At 34.3% G+C, this 7868-nt stretch overlaps 1 pseudogene; it reads left to right on the top strand.

Moving 5' to 3' along the window:
* Positions 1 to 2573: 2573 nt before the first annotated feature.
* Positions 2574 to 5495, top strand: LOC140804586 (uncharacterized; annotated as a pseudogene).
* Positions 5496 to 7868: the final 2373 nt, after the last annotated feature.

The following is a 7868-nucleotide window of genomic DNA, read 5'->3' as shown; positions in this document are numbered from 1 at the left end:
TCCATCCTTTATCGATGTGTCCAATGTGGAATCATTTCGGTCTATCCCATCCATCCTCCCTAACTTCGAGACCATACTATGTATTCAACTGTCATCGAAGACTCTTATGGACTTACCGTTACCAACCCTCCAAAGGAGTCCCCTCTCCAGAAGCCCTTTACTCCAGAATATTGATCTCCAAATATAAGATGAGTTGCTACCCAAGCCCGCCTTCAACACATCACCATGTTTAAAGTACCGCCCCTTAAGAATTCGTGAGGGTAAAGAATCTGGAAATCTAATCAATCTCCAAACTTGCTTCGCAAGAAGAGCTCAGTTAAAGTCCTCCATTCTTCTGAAACCCATACCACCATGCACTTTAGGCTTGCATAATAAATCCCATGTCTTCCAGTATATTTTCCTCTTCCCATTTTCCATTCCCCACCGGAAGTTAGCACACTCCCTCTCAATCTCAAGACAAATAGCCTTGGGAATTCTGAAACAGTTCATCGCATATGTTGGGATAGCCTGTATAACAACTTTAATCAAAGTCTTTTTACCTCCACTAGAGAAATATTTGTGTCCCCATCCTTGTATCTTCTTCACAACTCTTTCCACAAGATACTGGAATTGGAGACGCTTGCTATATAGAGAAAAAGTGGGGAGGCCAAGGTAAATCTCATGCCTCTGAACAATGGGAATGGTCAGAATAGATTCAGTCGTCTCCATTACTAACGGATGAGTATTGGGGCTAAAAGAGAGATCCGATTTTTCATAGTTAGTCAACTGACCCAAAGCTCGTTCATAGAGGTATAAGCATTCTTTAACCCGAGCCCCATCCTCCATCGTGGCCCTGAAGAATAAAAGGCTATCATCTGCGAAAAAGAGGTGTGACACTATTGGACAAGTTGAAGCAATCTTCACTCCTCGAATCAGCCCCCTAGACTCGTAAGAGGTGATGAGTCTAGACATGCCATGTGCACATAAAATGAACAAGTAAGGCGACAATGGGTCTCCTTGACGAAGTCCACGGCTTGGAGTAATAGGCCCAGTCACTTCCTGATTAATACGGAAAAATTATCTCATTGTCCGCACACACCTCATAATCTTATCAACCCACTCTGTCGCAAACCCCAATTGAATCATTAGATCCTGTAAAAAATCACATTCCACTCGATCGTACGCTTTACTCATATCAAGTTTAAGCGCCGCATACCCAGCTCTGCCTGATTTTCTGGAGCGCATCCAATGGATGACTTCATATCCCACAATGATATTGTCTGTGATCATCCTGCCCGGAATAAAAGCACTCTAGAATTCATCAATCAATTTTGTCATAACCAGTCTAAGGCGATTAGTTAGCGTATGAGACACAATTTTGTAACAGACGTTACAAAGGCTAATTGGACGGAATTCTTTCATAAGCACTGGATTAGCTGTCTTTGGTATCAAAGTGACCATGGTATCATTCCATTTATCAAGAAGAGCCCCTTCATTAAGGACATGCAGAACAGCATATGTAACATCATTTCCTACAATATGCCAAATTTTTTTGTAAAAGAGCGTAGACATACAATCGATACCTGGTGCTTTGTCTTGGTGCATATCAAATAGGGCTTTCCGGACATCCACGGTTGTAAATGGAGCACAAAGGACTGAGTTCATAAGCTCGTCTACAACTGGAGACAAAGTGTCTAAGACAGGATTCATATCCGCTACAGTAGGGGAGCCAGAAGTGAACATGTTACTGAAATATTCAAGAACAAGAGCTGCCATACCAGTGCTATTCGAACAACAATCTCCATGAGAGGAAACCAAACCCTTGATTGAATTCTGTGCCCGACGCCTAGATGCAGAGATTTGGAAATATCGGGAATTCCGATCGCCATCCTTTAACCATAAAGCAAGACTTCGTTGTTTCCAATATATTTCATCTTGGGTTGCCATTCTTTCAACTTCAGTTTCTAGCTCTCGGATCTGTGCAGTAGATGAACTCCAATTCCAGCTTTGTCGAAGATTGTTTAATTTCGAACGCTTCTCCAGCAGCTGCTTGGATAAGGATTTAAATCGAGCTTTAGACCAGATTCCAAGCTCACGTTGGCAACTCAAGATACGTTCATGTATTGTCCGAGAACCGGTAATGGTGCCCCACCCTGCTTTAACTACCTCCCCACAATCTTCCTCACAGAGCCAATATTTCTCAAATCGGAACAAAACTTGCTGCAACCCACCTCGATCCCGAAACTGAGACTCGGTACCATTCAACTGTAGGCAAAGAGGTCGGTGATCTGAATGATAGAAGTCAAGAGATTATACATATGCGGCCGGGAAGAGTAGTCTCCAGCTCAGATTCCCCGCATATCTATCGAGTCGTTCAAAGATAATATTGTCCATAGATCGTCTATTCACCCAAGTAAATAAGTCCCCACGGCAGTGTAGAGTTTGGAGATCACAAAGTTCAAGAGTATCACGGAATGCCTGCATTCTAGTAGAATATCTCCTATGCCACCTAATTTTTCACTATCAAAACAAATCTCATTAAAATCACTACCGACTAACCATGGTAAATCAAGGAATTCAGTCAAGCCTTTGAGATGCAGAAGGAGGTCCCAAGAAAAGTGACGTTGAGCGGAATCCGCGTGCCCATAGAATCCTGTAAATCTCCAGCATCTATCATCAACAGTTACAATACAGTCTATATGCCCAACAGAGAAAGATTTAATGAGTACATCAAGAGGTTCTTTCCAAAGCAGAGCAAGAACCCCACTATTCCCATTACACTCCACCACAAAAAAAAACCAGTAAAACCCAAAGAAGTTTCCAATGTTTGCATCGTGACTCTCTTGTTTTTGTCTCACTCAGAAATAAGAGAGTTTCCCGAGGATATGAATTGTTTGTATGTGATTGGTTTTGATTACGTGTGGGCGTGTTTATGACGTGAGATTAAATACTATTTTTAGTATTATAAAACTAGAATAAATGTTTTGGGCTCGTTGTAAAGGAATTTAAAATCGTTTTCCGCTGTGATTAATTACTTAACCCTAATCAGATTGCATTGTAATAACGATTAGGAGCTAAGGGCCCCACACATTGTACCATACTAGTATGGTTAAATGAATGGTGGTACTTACAATGATATTTTCTTTCAACTCCTCCTTAGATGATTGTACCTCGGGGCATTTACACCAATATTTACTTATTGACAAATAGTGTTAGCCCTCTCCTAGTAAGATTCATGATGATACAAATGATTATTCATAACACGCACACAATTCACTACTTGAGTTGAATTTTTACTGTCATTCCCTTGAGTGTTCAACTGTTTCTTGATCAACAGATTTATCCCATCTATCTGTTGATGTTTCCTCCTGGTTAGGGAATATTGTCTGTAGGCAGCGAAGATCACCAGATTTAGATGTTCTTGACATCTGACCATGAGTTTTAGGTTGGTTATTCCTTTAATTTAACTCTTTGTCCTTTTTATTCTCGGATTTGATGAGAATATTTTCCAAAACTATTTTCACGTAAGGAAAAATAGCCTTTGAAATGGTCTTGGATGCATCTTTAAAGAAATATTTTAATTTCTTTGTAATTGATTATTTTGTATTCTTTTTTAGAACATTTTCATATTTTACAGCATAAAATAAATCACATAATTTCTCAGTTCTGAAGTGTGGAATAGCTTTAAACAAAGCTCCAGGTTCAGATTCAGGTTCATATCTAAATGAAAAATGTATAATATCTTTTATTTTTTTTTAAAAAAAAACCGATTAGTTAAAAAAAGAAAAGAAATTATATTATTTCTCAGATCTGAAGTGTGGACTAGCTTTAAATAAAGCTCCAGGCTTAGATCTAAATGAAAAATGAATAAAATAGATTTTAGTAATTAAAAAAAAAGAGAAAACGATCCAACAACATAAAAGAAATCATTGAAACTATAAAAAATTACAATTGTTGATCCAACTACTAATCACGTTGTCAACAAATGTTTATTCTCGAGATGAAATAAACACTAAAAAATTACAAACGTAAAAAAAACGAAAATATGTCCAACCACATAAAATAAATCAAATAATTTGTCAGTTCTGAAGTCTGGAATAGCTTTAAACAAAGCTCCAGAATTCAGATCCAGGTTCAGATCTAAATAAAAAATGAATCATTTCTTTTATTTTTTTTAAAAAAACCGATTAGTTAAAAAAAAGAAAAGAAATTATATTATTTCTCAGATCTGAAGTTGAGACTAGCTTTAAATAAAGCTCCAGGCTTAGATCTAAATGAAAAATGAATAAAAAAGCTTTTAGTAATTAAATCCATTTAATCCTACCGAGGAATCAACATGCAATATCAAGCAAGGAAGTCCTCTTGCAGAACTTATAGTAAAATCTAAACTTATCATTTGGGATGAGGCTCCAATGACGCACAAGTTTTGTTTTGAAGATCTGGATAAAAGTATGAAAGATATAATGAGATTCGTCAATCCTTCAAGCCTTCATATGCCTTTTGGAGGAAAAACAGTTGTTCTCGGCGATGATTTTAGACAAATATTGCCTGTAATTCCAAAAGGTAGTAGACAAGATATTGTTATTGCCACTATTAATTCACCGTACCTTTGGAGACATTGCAAAGTTTTGAGATTGACGAAAAACATGATATTGCAGAATTTGGGTTCTGATCGAGAATATGCTGAAATGAAAAAATTTTCGGATTGGATTGCTAATTTAGGAGATGGAAAAATTGGAGAAGCAAATGATGGTTATGCGACAATTGATATTCAAGATGAACTTTTGTTGAAAGATTACAATGATCCTATTGCAACAATTGTTGAAAGCACATATCCGTTGTTTCAAAATAATGTCAATGATGCAACATATTTCCAGCAAAGAGCTATATTGGCCCCGACTCTTGATGTCGTTCAGTCAGTAAATGAATACATGATTTCAATGAACCATTCAGAGGGAAGATTGTATCTAAGTTCTGATACAACGTGTCATTCCGATAAAAATAGTGACTTATTACATGATGTGCATACCCCCGAGTTCTTAAATGCAATAAGGTGTTCTGGAGTACCAAATCACGAGTTAAACTCGAAGGTAGGAACTCCGGTTATGTAGCTACGAAACATAGATCATTCTCTTGGACTATGCAATGGAGCTAGATTGATTTTGACAAGACTTGAAAATTATGTTTTGGAAGGAAAGATTCTAACTTGGACTAATGCGGGTCATAAAATTATTATTCCAAGATTGTCATTGACTCCTTCTGATCCAAGACTTCCTTTCAAATTCCAACGAAGACAATTTCCTTTGATTGTTTCATATGCAATGACAATCAACAAAAGCCAGGGGCAGTCTTTATCTCACGTAGGACTTCTTTTGAAAAAACCAGTTTTTAGTCATGGTCAGTTGTATGTCGCTGTATCCAGAGTTACAAACCCTAAAGGTCTAAAAATTTTGATATGTGATAATTATCTAATTTATAAGCATTTTTTTTGTATTGTTAAATTCTGTAAAATTTAGCATAGTAATTAATTTTATCCCGTGCATCGCACGGGTTAGATACTAGTTTTAATAAGAGCTAAGATCATTGATTCGATTATCAATTATTGCAATGAGTGCAATTGTTGAGAAAGTGATTGTTGGCTGCAATAATGGTCTCTACTGGGCAGATCAATTCAAATGTGGTACTTGAGATATATGGTTTGAGTTGTTGGACAGTTTGAAAAATTTGAGTGCTCCCGTTACTATCAGCTATAATTTTTGATAAAGTAGTGAATATTCGATTCTACCATACGAGAAGGTATATATATACTATAGTATATTATTAAATTAGGCTTATTCTTGCATGTAGCATTCTTACTTTAAAGACGGGCAATCTTGAATCATCAAGGCAAATAATTAGGAAAAAAAAAAGTCTTCTAAGTTAGCATATTTGGGTATTTGGTCCTTTAATCGGAAAAAAATTTGGCATTAGTACAATAAGTTGTTTTTGTTACACTTTTACAATTTTTTTGCAAAAATATTGATATTATATAAATTTAATTTTATGAGTCCACGTAATAACTATAAACAAAATATATATTAAAACAGTTTAAAATATTTCATTTTAAAAATGATTAATCAAATTTCGAAATTGACCAAATAAAATATCAAAATCCCTAGAACTTCGGGAAGATCCCATAGCTAAAAATAATTATTATATATTAATTCGTATTAATTTAGTACATTGTATTAGTTTAGAAACAATTTAGAACACCCGTATCAACAATTTAGAATTAAGTAATGGATACTTGACCCGAACAAACACAGTTAGTTGCGCTGATTTTGGACATGTTAACCAATCGAAGTGATTAAATTGTAAACCAAGTGTTTGAATAAACAACTTCTATTTTTTAAGAAGTCATTAAATTTATATAGACAAAAACTTGTGTGAGACGGTCTCACGGTTCCTAGTTTGTGAGACAGATCTCTTATTTGAGTTAATAATGAAAAAATATTATTTTTTATGCTAAGAATATTACTTTTTATTGTGAATATGGGTAGAGTTGACCCGTCTCACAGATAAATTATGAGAACATCTAACAATATAGTAGTTTTTAATAAATAATTGATTATGTTATTAACTTGTTATTAAAATAAGTTTTATAGAAGAAAATCAGCATATCACTAGCTATTGGATTTCAATTAAATTAAACTTCAGCTAAAGCATAATTTGGATTTAAAAAACGCATAAAACCACTTTTTTAAGCTAATAATCACTTTTATTTAGTTATTGCAAACATTGTTTAATTTGATTTTTTTTTATAAAAAAAATCAAAAACCAATAATCACTTTTTTTTAGTTATTGCAAAAACTCCTTAATTTGATTGTGATTATGTTAATATACATTGTTTTATATTTGAAGTTTTAAAAAATAGAGTGAGTCTCATGTTAGACCGTCTCACTGATCAAAAAAATCAAAAACCAATAATCATTTTTTTTAGTTATTGCAAAAACTCCTTAATTTGATTGTGATTATGTTAATATACATTGTTTTATATTTGAAGTTTTAAAAAATAGAGTGAGTCTCATGTTAGACCGTCTCACGGATCATAATCAGTGAGACGGGTCAACCATATCAATATTTACAATAAAAAGTAACACTCTTAGCATAAAAAGTAATACTTTTTTATGGGTGACCCGAATAAGAGATCCGTCTCACAAATACGACATGTGAGACCGTCTCACACAAATTTTTGCCTACAAAATATACATGTTTTATTCACATTATTATACCCTTCATTGTAATTGTAGGATGAAACTTTGAGAAAACAAATTTTCTTTTAAAAAAGAAACAATTCGAGTCAACGAGGAAACTTTCCCAAATAAAAGAATCGCGATTTCTTAGAACGAAATGTGGTCTTTTCGAGTAGTTTTGAAGTCCTAGAACTACTCCATATAAAATGGATAGTTTTTTTTTTAAAAAAAATTATATTCATATTTCATTTTTTTAATTTTAATTTGGAATTGACTTCTAGGCACGTGGGAGAATTAATTGAGTTTATTGTCCTCTTTTCACGTTTTTTTTATTAAACTAATCCATTTTCACGTGGTTTTTAATTTATTTTTAGTATAGCAAGAGGGAAATACGGTGCAATTATTGTTTTGGCAAGCTTGTTTGACTATTACTATTGCCCGTACAGAAAATTATGATAATTATCTTCAAATGAGATGTTCGAATTAATAAGGCGTGTGAATATTTGATCAATGATCAGAAGATCGATTTTTAAATCAACATTTTTTCGAGCCAGCTTGACACACAAAACTTGTTCAGTGTGGTTTACCTAACTAACGTGGTTTCATGCTATCGCGTTTGAAAAAATAACGATTGTGAGTTCTCATGTCATTAAAAAA

Source organism: Primulina eburnea, chromosome 11 (assembly GCF_022965805.1).
Source record: "Primulina eburnea isolate SZY01 chromosome 11, ASM2296580v1, whole genome shotgun sequence".
NCBI lineage: Eukaryota > Viridiplantae > Streptophyta > Magnoliopsida > Lamiales > Gesneriaceae > Primulina > Primulina eburnea.
Note: the sequence above shows the minus strand (reverse complement) of the source record. Positions and strands in the feature narration are given on the sequence as shown.